Source organism: Elgaria multicarinata, chromosome 1 (assembly GCF_023053635.1).
Source record: "Elgaria multicarinata webbii isolate HBS135686 ecotype San Diego chromosome 1, rElgMul1.1.pri, whole genome shotgun sequence".
NCBI lineage: Eukaryota > Metazoa > Chordata > Lepidosauria > Squamata > Anguidae > Elgaria > Elgaria multicarinata.
Window position 1 is genome coordinate 112,315,965 of NC_086171.1, and position 14,817 is coordinate 112,330,781.

At 39.8% G+C, this 14,817-nt stretch overlaps 1 protein-coding gene across 1 annotated transcript in view; it reads left to right on the plus strand.

Moving 5' to 3' along the window:
• CDC73 (cell division cycle 73) overlaps positions 1–14,817 on the plus strand; it is a 135,219-nt gene that overhangs the window by 56,758 nt on the left and 63,644 nt on the right. The window lies entirely within an intron of this gene.

The following is a 14,817-nucleotide window of genomic DNA, read 5'->3' on the forward strand; positions in this document are numbered from 1 at the left end:
GCACAGAAATGAACCATTGAAAGAATAGTTGGGAATTTAACATCCTTGGACATTATCAGCCTAGTTTACCCTGTTACTCTACTCTTGTTCTCATAATTTTATAACTAGATTGTATGAAATTTAGAATACTCTTGATTTGGATAATTGAAAACTGGGCAAAATATGGCTCATCGTTAACTCAGGTTTCAAAGGCATTGTGGTATAGAAGTTTTAGCTCTTTTATGAAAGTACCTGCATTTTATCTACCTCCTTATTATCAATGGTGAGCTTGTGTAAAACTCCTCACAACTTCAGTAGAACAGATGGTGAAGGGTTTTTTTTTTTTTTTAAGTAATGCCAATGAAGATTTGCTTGCTTGTCTTGGAATTGTTCTTATTTAATTGGCATGCCTAGTTCCTTGTAGAATGAATGGACATTTTTATGAATTTTGGTTACTGAATTATAGCTTTCATTATTTCTGGTAGCCAATTTATACATTTACTTTTGTTAAGGACTGCTTTTTCCTTCCTCACATTAATGAGGAATGTCCGTTGTTCTCTGTTCCACTACCACAATATTTTTTAAGGGCTATCTAATCCTGTACATATTACACAATATTTATTGTGTCATACAATCTAAAGTCTTTCTCTTCATATCTCAGCCTTCTATCATTTTTATTTGTATGGATTCAAAAATAGAATATCATCTTTTTTGTCTTGGAGTGTTTTTTTTTTTTAAAAAAAAATATATCTGCAAACCATAGTGGCGTTCAGAATATGGAAGATATTTATATCCTGCATGATATATGTGAAAGAAGGCTTTATTTTTGAGGTTGATTTCTATTTTTTCTTAGAGTTTTAACTTAAGGTTTATAGCTTGTTGAATTCTAAGACTCGGTGCAATACATTAAATAATTAATCCTTGAATTGGTTCATTAGTATTTGCCTTTTTATAGATAAGGAACATAAGGGAATGAGCTGTCCCAGAGGCCATCTATTAAATTTGTCACTAATCCTAGGACCGTGAATTTGGGTCTTGCAAGAGCCATTCTAATATTGTCCACTGGCATATGAGACTGGGAATACATTTAATAGGATCAGAGGTTGAAAGGACCACAAAGGCCATCTAGTCCATTCCCATATCGATGCAGGGAATCCACTACTACAGTATCCCTCATAGATGGCAATGAACCTCTGCATTAATTCCTGTAAGGAAGGAGAGTCCACCACAGCACTTAACATACTGTTCGTAAATGTACCAAATAGATTTGATAAAAATTTACTTGGATCGGTGCCATTAGCATGCCTTGAAGATAGAAGTTCTGAGATGGGGAATCCAGTTGCATCTAATGATAGCGTAATAAGAGCTTCTTGACCTTTTACTTTGTAATGTTGACCACAGGTTAATGAAATGATATCTGGGTGGTGAATATTGCGTAACCAGCAAACATAAATTATAATCTGATGTGGTTCTAAAAAGGTCAGCTGGAACAAGTTGTCTGCCAACTCATCTTGTAATGTTAAAATCATGAGGTCATTTATTTGTACAAGTAAAAAAAAGTCTGTTTTGAGATTTCATGTTGTCAGTGATGTGGCTTCTGGAAATGTTTGAATCAAAAAAAAAAATTCCTTTGTCCCCTAAATTGTTCTGATTTAGCATGTTTGTTTGACATATTTAGTGAACTAATTTATGTTCTGTATAAGTGCCTTAAATGCTTTTTCCAGTAGCCAAAAGCAGCTGAATTGAAATTTTTGGCAAGGTAAAATATTCAATAAAACATATCTAATGTAGTTTAAATCTAATATTCAAACAGATCTAAAGCTTGGAAATTATTTTAAGTGGAATCCTTGTAAATATTTTAAGACATGACATCTCAATAGCATATATTTTCCTTACATTATAAGGAGGTGAAATGAAGGTGCTGAAAACAGGGCCAGTCCAAGACCTCTTGCTGCCTGAGTTGGGAGGAAAAAAGGTGCCTTCCCCTTTCATCCCAGTCATGGTGCACAGTACCAAAAATCTCCCAAGTGCCTCTCTGCATTCCTGGCAGTAAAATACAACAATATTAAACTAAATAACAACTAACTTCCTTTTCATGCCCCCCCCCCCAAAAAAAAATAGTTATCTGAGATTGCTATCTCACACTGCCTAATGACAAGGCAGTCCTGACTGAAATTTGTTATTAATATATTAATCTGAACATGTCTGAAGAGCTAGGCACAAACATTTATTTGCTTCCTACGGGCAGCCAACTTGAACAATTTTCAGATTTTTTAATTGATTGGTATTGTGTCCATTCCAGTTGTGCAATTTGACTTGTAGTATATTGTTCATTATGTTGCTAATTCATTTAATGAAACAATCCCTTTCCAAGAAGTGTAAAACGTTCTGCCGATAAAGGTGTGGACGAACTTTTTCACGGGTTAGTTCTGCATCACTGCTGACTCCTTTCTCTGTGACTATTGGGAAAATCCAAGCCTGGGCATTTGTCAGAAATGTGGTAGACTTCGGTCATTGTGCTTTTTAACATCCAGGGTTCAGCAAGTAAATATTACAGTTTTATGTAATGCTTTAATATGTTAGGTTGTCTTTGCTGGTTTCATTGTGTTGTGCTCTTAAATGGTTACTATCTATCCCAAGAAATCAAATATATACAAGGAATGCTTACACTTAAGATAATTGCCTGATACACAGATTGCCAAAGATACAAATGCCAGCTAATACATCTAAGGGTTATCAAAGTAGATCTCCTCTGAATGCAATATAGTAGTGATAGAGGGAAGGAAAATAAGACGATAGAATACTCTCCTAAATCTGTTCCAAGTTCTTAAGGAAAATAAAATTTTGATTCATGCGACTACTTTCTACACTGAGGTGATTTTCCGGAAGAGTATGCAGTCATTTCCCAGAAGATACCACCCAGTGTAAGGAGAGCAGTAATACGTTCAAGCCAAAGGGGGAAATTGAGATATCCCCTCCCCCTGATAATGCAGTACTAAATGGTAATTGGAAATCTGGACCAGATAGTGATTTTGTTGAGTTCAAGGCTGACACAATATGGGTAGTCTAACAATAGAGTATGAGTTGTAGCTGGGAAAAACTTACTAAGCGTCCCGTGACAAACCCAGGGGAAAAATTTGAATGCATTTCATGTTCATTTAAAAAAAAATCAGCTGTTTCATTAACGTCAATGGTGCAAATTTTGCCATAAATTTCTTTGTAGAAGGCATTTCTGACAACTTTATTCCAAACAAAGCATGACTTTGGAGATTTGGTACATAACAGTCCCTCCATTCATCGCTTTGTATGTTATACTGATCCAGCCTTGCTGTCCTTTTTACCCAGCTCTTGTGGGTGGAATTCTGTAAATTCCAAAATGTGCATCTTTGTAGTTCTACAGTATTTTCTGTCCTGGGTAGTTTTTATGCTTTCTTGTTTAGCTGTATAAAATTATTTTAAAGAAATCACTGCCTAGTAGTGAGCTCAGGTGGTGTTTGTTGAAAGGATTGTAGCCAAAACAGGGTCATTGAGAAAAGAGGGAAGATGACCTTGGTTGGGGGAACTCTGAGGCCTGCAGAATACAACTTTAAAAGACCTAAGGAGGCAACCCAATTAGAATTGAGGATCTTCAGCAGACAGGAATGATGAATATTAGGTGGAAAAGGAAAAAACGGAGGAATTGAGTACAGTTGGAATACTGAACTTTGAGCACTTCACATAACGTTTTGTTGCAGGTCCTACTCGTACATATCTAAAAGTGGGACAAATAATTTGAATTGAGTTGAGCGGTATAGTGGTTAGACTACTATACTGGGAACCCAGAGATCTGGATTCTGGTTCCCACTTGGCCATGAAGCTTACTGGCCTTACACTCTTTGTAGCAGTGCAGAAGAAACCACCCTCACTTTCCTCCTGCCAGGTACAGGAGGTGAGAGGGAAGGGTGGAGAAGGTTTAGAACAGGGATGTGAAACCTGCATCTGGTTGTGGTTTAGTGGTGAGAGTGTTGGACTGGAACTGGGGAGATCTGGGTTTTAGTCCCCACTCAGCCATGAAGCTCACTGAGTGACTTTGGGTCAGTCACTCACTCTCAGCCTATCCTACCTTACAGAGTTGTTGTGAGAATAAAATGGAGAAGGAAGTAAAAGATATACCAAGATCAAAGATACCCTTTGGAGCAATGCTCTCGGCGAAAATAACAAAGCAATAACTGACTAGTTATTCTATAGGGTACCTAACTATGGGTCTCCCGAAAGGATATGGCCTAATCCAGGTCCAAGAACTCCACAAGCCTGAAGGCAAGTTGGTGCAGGAGGATGAAGATGAAGGGGCAGCCCCCTGCTCCTGCCTTTTATGATCAGACCCTTGACAACTCAGGGGAGATTTCATTGAGCGAATCACAGGCTAACTCCAGCATTCCCAAACCCTGGAAGGGAGGTAGGAAGTTCCCACAGGAATGCAACTGACATCATTTAGCCTAATTAACTTAGTCTTACCTTGGCCTTGATGGCTACACGGGTGGTTCCCTCACTACATGCTGTTTCAGCTTGGTAAACTGGAATGGTTACATCGTCAGAGCACAGAAGGAAGATGGAGCCCTTTGCTTAAAGACCAGAGCAAGAATAAAATTTGTGACAGTAGAAAAGACTGTTTTGGCAAGCACATGAAGGGAAAGGCCAAGGCAAAGAACAAGGGCAGGTACAAACTGGCAGTAGCCTCCTGTAATTCATTGGGTATGGCAGGTGGCTCAGAAGTTAGAGATGGGCATTTGAGCTGCTCCAAGGGGAAAGGATGACATGTCCCTGCTCACTATTTGCATACTTGCCTTCCCTGCCTCCTCCCACAAATAAAGTCAGGGGTCAGAAAGGGAGTATCTGGGACTTGAACCCACACTGCAAAGGCCACATACGAGTACCCTAACCACAGAGCCACAACAGGGGATACAGACTAGGAGTTATCCCCCTTGTACTCTGAGGATTTCCACACTTTAAAAAAATTTCTGGGTTTTCTGGGCTTTGGGTCTTTTTATTTTTTCCTTAGAGTTGTACCAAAGGGAGGGGCCTTAGTAATAAGGCATATAATTTCTCTAAGCAGCTGGGTAGCCTAGAGCAGTGATCTTCAGTTGGTGGGTTGTGACTCAAAAGTGGGTCGCAGGATCAGTCCAGATGGGTTGTGGCAAAGCTGTTGCTGCCATGCTGGGCATGGAGAAAATTGTGAAAGTGGGTGCCATGCTGCAGGCTGGGAGACTGGGGTGTGTCTCGGGTCTGTACCAGTTGAAGACCACTGGCCTAGAGTGTTCAGGCAAGGGCTAGTCTCTGTTGGCATCCTATTGGTAGTTTTGTGTGTGTGTGTGTGAGGGGCATTCTAAATAAAGGATCCATCATAAAGGAAAATGAGCCCCCTTCCCAGATCAGTAACACTGGGTAACATTCCAGCAGTTCTCATTACTTCACCCCCCTCCCAACTAACTACCTCATACATCCTGGCAGCAGCACCCACCCTACTTGTGTACTTTGAGAGGCCTTCACCCTCTCAGTCCAAGGAGACTGAGCGAGCAGACAGTGAAGGCCCCACTGTCCCTGAGCCCATTAATCTCACTGCCCTCCACCATCAGAGTCCCATCCTGAAGTCAGTGGAAGCTGGATCTGATTAGACTGCAGGAAAGGGATCCTACTGTTTCCTAGCAACAAAGAAACAACATGTGGCAAAGTAGTAGCCTTTATTGAACAGTAACTGGGATGATGTAGATCCTGAAAGTGAAAGACAGATGTGCAGTTGCCAACCAGTAATCCCAGTAGGTCTCCCGTGCCTTTGACATTGGCTTGAATAAAAGCAGGGTATCAACTGCAATGTCCTTTATGGCACCAACTGCATAGGACCGCCTTCACCTGTTGCATACTTGTGATACAGCTTACAAGGATGCAGGACCCTGCCTAGAGCAAGTAGGTTAACAGCTCCATGAATGAAGAGCTGCTCAGTTATTGCTGCTGGTCTTTGCGTGGGCTTCCCCAATCAGCATGGAACATGATGAGGGATGGATCCTGTACTGATGTAAGAGGCAATGGGAGACACAGAGGGAGAGAATGAATAGCAAGCAGTGGTTAGCAGCTGGAGCACATCATAATCCTTGAATCAAGATGCATTGTAGGTGTTTCTGAAGGAGGGAAGAAAGAATGGTGCTATCTGAGTGCTCTACCTGTGCTCATGCCTAAGCCTCCTTCCACCTGTATGGGCAGAGGGGGGAGTGGAAGGCTACTGAGACTGTAAATATACTTCCCCCTTCAGGATTATAATGAAGCACTGTGCATGTGAAGACACCTTGTTCTGCTAGAGCAATATAGTTCAGACAGCACACTGTTTTCACAAGGCAATGGTGGGGTGCGGGATTGACATAGGAGACAGTTGCAGCAATTATGAATTGCAACGTGTGTTCTCCCAACGCAGCTTTTGGTTATATTAATCAGAACTGGCGAGATTGTTTAAATTATACTCTACCTAAGCAATCAGTATCTTGGTGAACAATCTACCTGGCAAGAGCAAAAAACATTTAAGACACCTTTATTTTTACTGTATATTTCGATCATATTCAATATTCTTTTTGTTGTTGTTGAAAAGTTGAATCAGAAAACAGAGGCTTGGATCAAGACTTTGTTTCCTTACATCCGTAGAAAGCTTTTGATCCTGCAGTGAACAAGGGGGGAAAAGCATTTTCATAAACCTCGCCCCAGCCCTCTAAGCCCCCTTCAAAATCACTGTAAAATCATGGCTCAATTTCCAATCCAGACAGCCCATCAAGAAAGATACCATGGCCGACTGGTATCAAAAACCTCGAGAGGTCCAGAAGAATCAACAAGGTCTCTCTTCTGTCTCTCTTCTGGCATTGGTCACTTGCAAAACTCATCCATTGTCAGATGCATTTTTTTCAGATAATGAAAGAATTTAAAGTTATGATAGGGGAGGGGAAGCTACCATTCTTTATTATTTTCTCTTTCACTTTCCTGTAAATTAGTTGTTCTACCAATTTAATATACAGTGCTGGAAAATAGAGGTGGGGTGGGAATCCTTTTTTAATTATCTATTTCAGATGGATTGCTGTAATTGTGTTGATTTCATTTATCTTAGGAGTTTCATTTCTGAGTCTGTTCTGGTGAGGGAGTGCTTATGAAGGATAACCTTTTTAGGGTTGGGGAAAATATTGGATGATTTTGAGGGGCTGCATGAGAAAAGGAGCATGGCTGGGGTCAAAGGTGATATAACCAGAGCATTAAATGTAATTATTCCTTTTCTATTATGTATTATTAAAGCATAATAGCTTCTTTTTAAGAAATAATCATTCTTATAAGTAAAATGAATTGGTCTTATAAGTAAAATGTATCCATTCATCATCCACTCCTTTTTTATTTCCTACATAGCCCCTCAATATTTCTGGATTAATTTCCCACATCTCCCCCCTTCCCGTATTAATAATGAAATTGTATCCCAGTTCTTTTTTATTTCCCACATAACACCTCCATATTTCTGAATTAATTTCCCCTGCCCCAGTATTAATAATGAAATTGTATCAAGTTTTCATTTCATTTCCTCCCACCACTACCTCTCTCCACCACTTATGTCTTCATGGTCAATGGAATTGAAAGCTGCCAAGAGATCAGGGAGGATCACATGGTCACGCTCCCCCTACTTCTCTCTCAGCATAGATCATCATACAAGGCAACCAATCCCCAATCTGCCCCACTGGCCCAACACAAGGTGCAAACACTCCAGACAAGTAGGCAGATAGACAGGGAGCTTGCAGAGGGAGATGGAATTCCTATAGACCACGGCAACCATGCCCCCCTTCCCTCAGCCTCAAGTCCTCCTCCCATACCCTATTAAATCATGAACGAGGAAGGTCAAATTTTGAACCATTTCAGCTATGGAGTTCCATGCCTAGAATGTCCTCCCAGAAGCAGGAAGACACTGAAAGTTTCAGAGATTGGCAGGAGTCCAGAGAATGAATTCTGTTACGGAAAGCAGCTCCAACACTTGCTGCCTCAGCTGACCTTTAGTCAGTGACTTTTCCAGGGTTGTTTGGGGCATTTGGGGATGGTTTGAGGTGGCAATGCCACTGTGGTGTTTTCAGCAGCGCCAGCTTAGGGGGCTGCCACGCAAGGCTTGAGGGGCTGTCTGGCCCATGTGTTGCAGTTGTGCACCACTGCTTTAAGCCTTTACAGTCGACATGTCAACAATTTTTCTATTCATTATTTCAGCCAAGGTATTATCCATATCAGTAAATCCTCCAGAGATCTGGGAACATGTTGCTCTTTAATTTCTTTTATTTCAGATGTTTTTATTGGCAAGGCTTTAGATGCCAACTGACCTTATTGGCTGTTTCTTTTCTTTTTTAAAAAATTAAACGGGTTTCTCTTTTAAAGACATTCATGGTTGCTATGTTGATAAGACATAACTCCCACTGTAGCCTGAGGGGAATGGTTAATATGCAGCAATTTTGAGTTACAGATCAGTTAGCTCCTAAAGTCAACTATGGCCCTACCATCGCTCAGATAGTGTTATCGTGAAGCTGTCAGATTTTAAATACTTAGGAGAGAGCTCTTATAACTGTTGCCATGGTGATAGTATGAAGGCAACATGGTAGTTTCATCTATATCAGTGTTTGGCTAGATCCTTTTATAGTCTGTGAAAGGATGGTACCATTCTACAGTCAGGTTACATCTCTTTGAACTGTACCACAATAAATTGGGGCAGCAATTAACATTTCCCCCTCCAAATGAAAATGTTCTTCAACATTAGATATAGCATATGTAGTGTGCTCTTGCCTCTTTTAGTTTAATATTCATTGACTGATTTCTATGTAGATTAGTTTTGGTATTATCAACCTACTATTATGCTTTCATGTCCATTTCCTCCTCTAGTATTACCTCTGCTCAGGATATAGTTAAGTATGCCTGCAATCAGGATAATTGCAAAACCATTTGAAATTTTGACATGTAAATGGACTTCCATCTCTCTGTCTTGTACTTTCTTATGCCCCTCCTCACCTGATTGAACAACTGCGTAAACCTTTTGAAAAACTGTATGCATTTTTTTTAAAAAAATGAAATTTTATCTTATTTAAGTTGTCACAGACTACATAGACTGCAGCTAGTCTCATTAGACAGCAATATGCTTCACAGGCTTTGTTTTTACACGCAACTTGCTTGTATTCATGTGTAACGTTCAAGGCGGGTTCTAGGGGGCATTTAACTTGTGGTGTGCACACAACAGGTGTATGGAGTACACTCCTACTAAATGGGGAATATCTACTACTCAAATGGAGAAATGAGTTAAAACACCCATTCGGAGTCCAAAAACATGAATTTAGTTTTTGCAGAGTATTTGTTGTTAAAAACACGTTGCAAAGCTGCAAGCCTGATTAATTTGGGAAGGGGCTGGGACTGAGATGAGCATCCGGGACTCCTTCTGAGGTCACATGCTGTTCATGATTGCGTCCATCTTGTCAGGATTCAGCTTCAGTGAGCTCAACAACCTCTAAACCCCCTTCATGGCTGTTCTCTTAGTGATGGCTTGGACAAAAAAGAGAATAGCTGTATCATCAGCCTACTGGTGTCACCTAATGCTGTATATCTATGTGATACTTTCTAGCCTAAAATACTTTGTCTCTGTGTAGGGGGTAAGACTTGGAGGTGCCTAATAGTTAGGGTCAATGATAGCTTTCTTTTTCAGCTCATGATCTAATACAAGGTTGGTCATAAGGTAGATCAGGAACTGATGGAAGTTCTCTAGGTTATTTGCAGTAGATCAGCACGTGCTTCTGACTCCCAACTGCCTAACCGTAGAAACAACTGCAAAGCTTCCCAGAATCCTCACCCCACCCAAATTAGGTTGCTGAAAAAGAACACTTGGGAGGAAACCAAGACTATATTTTCATATGGAAAGATTTATGAGCTGGATTATGGTACTTGCCACAAGTTCTTGGACGGAGAATGTGACCAGTGGCCCCTATTCCTGCATATTTAGTGTATGTCTGCACAATTTTGCACCTGACTTTGATTGTAAAATACAATATAGAATCTATATTATAGATCTTGTAAGCTTCAGGTCTGCCCACCCTGACTCTAAGACACAGAAATGCCCTCCTAGAGTGAATAACCAGTTGCCAAATGCTTGGGAATTCAGTGTCTAATAAAGGCAAACTGAAATACCTTGGACTGGTATCAAGTAGCAAAGCCAAATGAAAGGTTTGCCAGTTTTGCTTAACATATAGACATCATAAATAAAATACAGCCTAAATACAATGACCGGGTTCACACGTAACAGCGGCAAATGTGCTGCACTGTGGGTCGGGCACATTCTGCTGTCATTTTGCATATACAACCTCCATTTGAGCTGAGTAGAAGGTGCTATGTCCTGTTCAAACCCAGACTCTATAACTTAATCATGGATTAAAGAATCCACAGTTAACCTACAATTAGTTGTTAGGTTAACAACCTATTACAATTAATTCTCAACCTACTGTTGTCACTTAATGCTATATATCTGTATGATACTTCCTAGCCTAAAACACTTTGCCTCTGTGTAGAGGGTAAGACTTGGGATACTAGAATTGAAGTGTTTGGCAAATCTTGGGTTAATTAAAGCATGATTTGCTACTGTTACATGCAAATAGGCCCAATGCTTTGGAAGTATGACAGATTAGTGAAAACACCCCTCTAAGATATTGGACTGGATTGATTCACACAACTGTGGTTTTTTATTATTATTATTGAAACATATTTCCCCTCTTCAGTTTACAAACAAGTTAAATATACAATAATAAAACTTAGGGAACAAATAAATGGGGAGGGGAGGCAAAGAAAAAGGTGGGGCAAGGAGAATATTACAGGTATTACATTGGTACCTTTGAAAATGGCTTGGGGCGGTAAAATGACCTCAAAACATAATGTGTATATTTTTTAGGCTTGTTGGGCGAGGGTTAAGTGAACATAGAAGCTGGGAATGGGGCCACGCCAAGTACAGTGCACACATACAGTGCAAACATCTGTAGAGAGAGCCCCCCTCCCATTTACAGCTATACATGGGGAGACGATCCATTCTGCAGGTACTTGCACTGTTGTACAGATGGTTGTCAGTGGCTGGGGCTATGGAGGGACCAAAGCTCAGTGGTAGAATGCATGCTTTGCATGCAGAAGGTCCCAGGTTCAATCAACTTTCCTGTGTTCCTGCTTGGTGCAGCCCATCTTACATATTCACTTAAACCGTAAATATAATGTCTGAATATCTCTTATATGAAATGACCTTCTGTATTTATGGAATGCTTAACCAGTGCCCTTCATGGCTAAGCAGGGATGTGAACCTGGGTTTCTGCAGTCTAAGTCCAATCCTCTAACAAGTACAAAACACTGTTTTTCAGTCTCATAAAGCAGTAGCAGAACATTGGCAGGGACATTAATTTTGTTTATTGCATGGATGCAATTGCACTGCAAATATGAGATCATTTTTTAAAAAGCAAAATAAAATAACGCAGGCTGATGGCAGGAGAAGTCAATATCTGCTGAAGACATTGGATTGGTTCCAGGCTACGGCAGCTCAACTTGATTCCCATTGAAATTAGTGGGAGTTTGTTGACTAACTTGTCCCATTAACTTCAATGGGCACTAAATCCAGCTAGCCTGGTCTGGATCCAACCTATTGAGAACATGGGTGGGGTGGCAGGGAGAGCCGCAACTTCTGTACTTCCCTTTGCTTGTAAATATCCTCTAATCATTTCCTCTTTCTTTAAGTTTGCTGTTGCATTGTTTTATATTTCGGACCATTTGTTAACATTAGGACACTAAACTGAACTGCTACTATTTTGTTGCTAGAAGAAGTCTATCAAGCTAAATCAGTTTTGATCGCTATTAATATGTTCATTTCATTTTCAATTACATTTTATTAAGTGAAATATTTCATTTTGTATTATTTGTTTTGATTTCAGTGAGCTTGCGAAATGTGGTTTTGATAGCTGTAAAAATCTAATGATCAGTTTGCAGTGAAGCAACTTCTTTGATCATAAGTTTAATTTTCAGACCTATTATTTCTAATTGAAACTGCTTGTTTCTTTAGTCTTCTAATGCATGACTTCTCTTATCTGTGAGAAGTTCTTTTATCCCACATGCACATGAAGAAACACTCTAAATAATTTGGCTTATAAAGGGAAGGAACTCTAGTTGTTGCCGTTGGGGTGGAGAATGCTGTTGTCAGTGCACTATTCAATTGTAGCACCAAGCCTTACTTCCAAAGAAAATCCTCATCTGCAGGAATGAATTGACTTTCAATGCGTCCACTTTCTGTCTCCCTCTCCCCGTCACCCCAAGCTCACTTTTTCTTTAATGAGCTCATCATTCAGCCATCACAAATGCTCACTGAAAGCAAAGCAATTTCCTCACAAGCTGGGCACAAAATTGTGCTTTTTAATTTGGATGCACCCAGGTAATAAGAATTCTGCAGACATATGTATCTAGATTTATCGTGGGCAACAACATGCTAATGGACCATAGCAGGATATCATGAGAAAGATGTATTTGAATTAATCTGAAAGGCTTCTAGGTTTGATAAAAATATATTTTTCTGTACTTTCTGCCCTTTGGTACACCTCTGAATGAGGTCCTATTGACAAGGATGATAATCTAGTGCTCCAGGCTGAGGAGCAGAATTTGGAAAATGCTTGATCCAGTGATAGTCCCACTTTTATCAGAGGCTTTGCATAGCCTCTTTGTTGTCTGTTATTTGGTACAAAATTAAGGGTAAAATCCAGTGTTGTCATTCAACAAGCTGAAATAGCCCTTGCTGAGCTCCATCAAACCATCGCATTGCACAAGCCATTGCACATTCTGATTGTATAAGCATGATGTGAAGTACCTGTGTGATACTGCACTTGTACAAATGCTACTTTAGTTGATACTGCTATTGTGTGTAGTTCAGAATCTAGTTTCCACTAGCGCAACACCATTTGCGCTAGTGGAATGACACAGTTGAATACTGCCCAAAGGCAGATCCAGAAATCTGACTTCTGGAAGTGCATTATATTTCTAGTTTGTGATATGAAAAAAACTGAACTATGCATGCTGACTTTGCAGCATATATGCTAGGCTTTAAATGCATATGCATGGCTCCAATGTGACTATTGCAGTCCAACCCACTGGATGGAAAGGCTGTCCTTTTTACCCATATTCTAACAAGAATGTGTGTCACATCTGATGATTGACACTGTTTGCAGTTTTTCCACTGTAGTATGAACTGTGTTCACACTATCTTGTACAAGCATATCTTAGGGCTAAGAATTTTAGATAATGCTGGATAATACCTTGTATTCAAATCTCATTTTGGGATGGAGTTTTTGTTGTTTATTTTGATGATTTTTCATGAAATATTTCACACCTCTTGAGAAAGACATTACAATTAAATTGATTTTATTAAAACATCATTGATAATTTGGCCTCAATCCATGGCATGGATATTGCAGTGTGATGGAAAGAGTTTTGAGAATGTTTATGATGAGGTTGAAGAATGCCATGTGAATGGCACTTTTTTTGTTTTTCCTTCAGACTTGCTAAGTAGAATCCCTTGAAATGTCACAGTTGCCTAGGCAAAAGAAGTTTTAAAAATAATAGAATACCTTATCAAGTCAAGGGGTCTATAAAATTGTATCAAAGATCAAAGCATGGTTAGGATAAATGGAGCAGTGACTTCAATTATTCAGGGTTAACATTAAAGGAGCTTTTTGCTGACCTCAACTTGAGGATCCACCTTAATTATGTTGTGCAACCCTTGCATGTATGCCATTGATGAATGTTTAAAAAATGTCTTATTAATGGAAAAGGGAGCTTCGGGGTTATGCTGACATGTTCAGGAACCACTGTAATACTGCATAAGGGATCATGCAGGGGATGTCCCTCAAGTACAGTGGCTTGTGACCTTATGTCCTTTGTTTGGGGAGGAAAGCACTTACGACTATTTCCATGCTGCGGTGCCCAGTTGAAGGGTCAACATGGAGACTCTTTTTGGCTAATTCTAATACTATGAGATTAGATGATTGAGTATAGGTCAGGTTCCTTTACACCATTTTAGCCTTCTGTAGTAATCATTGGTGAGTGGGTCCTGTTTTTGCATTGTGTGGTATAGTGGCTAAAGTGTTGGACTGGGAGTCAGGAGGTCCGGGTTCTAGTCCTCACTTGGCCATGGAAACCCACTGGGTGACTTTAGGCCAGTCACAGACTCTCAGCCCAGCCTACCTCACAGGGTTGTTGTGGGGATAAAAATGGAGAGGAGGAGGGTTATGTATAACACCTTGTGTTCCTTGGAGAAAAAAAGGCGGGATATAAATGCAATAATAAATAAAAATATATATGGGTGGCATCACAGAAGATGTATCCATGCCTAACATGTTTAACATTATGCAGATTGTTACATACTTTACAAATGAAATACGTAGATCCAGCCCTCAAGCTCAGGGTATATTCCCACTGTGGTCTGTACAAGTAGTTCCTTTCTAGTTTGACAGCTCAGTATAACATTAGGTAGGAACTTCCAAGATGGCATGAGCATGTTAACAGTATTTTCCATAACGTCAGGATTTGTTCCAAAATGTAACTCTTCACTTAGAATATTTTAGCCAAGTTATGATCAATATGAAATTTGATTGGAAGTTACCAGTTTTGTTATAGCAAGTTTCTAAATTTCTGCTGAAACAAGGGGAGTCTTTAAAATTTGTGTTGGCATTGATGGTCCCATAAAATCACGGGTGCTACAGTCATTGGGAAGAAATTATTTTTTTTGTACAAGATTACTTTGAAATTGTATTG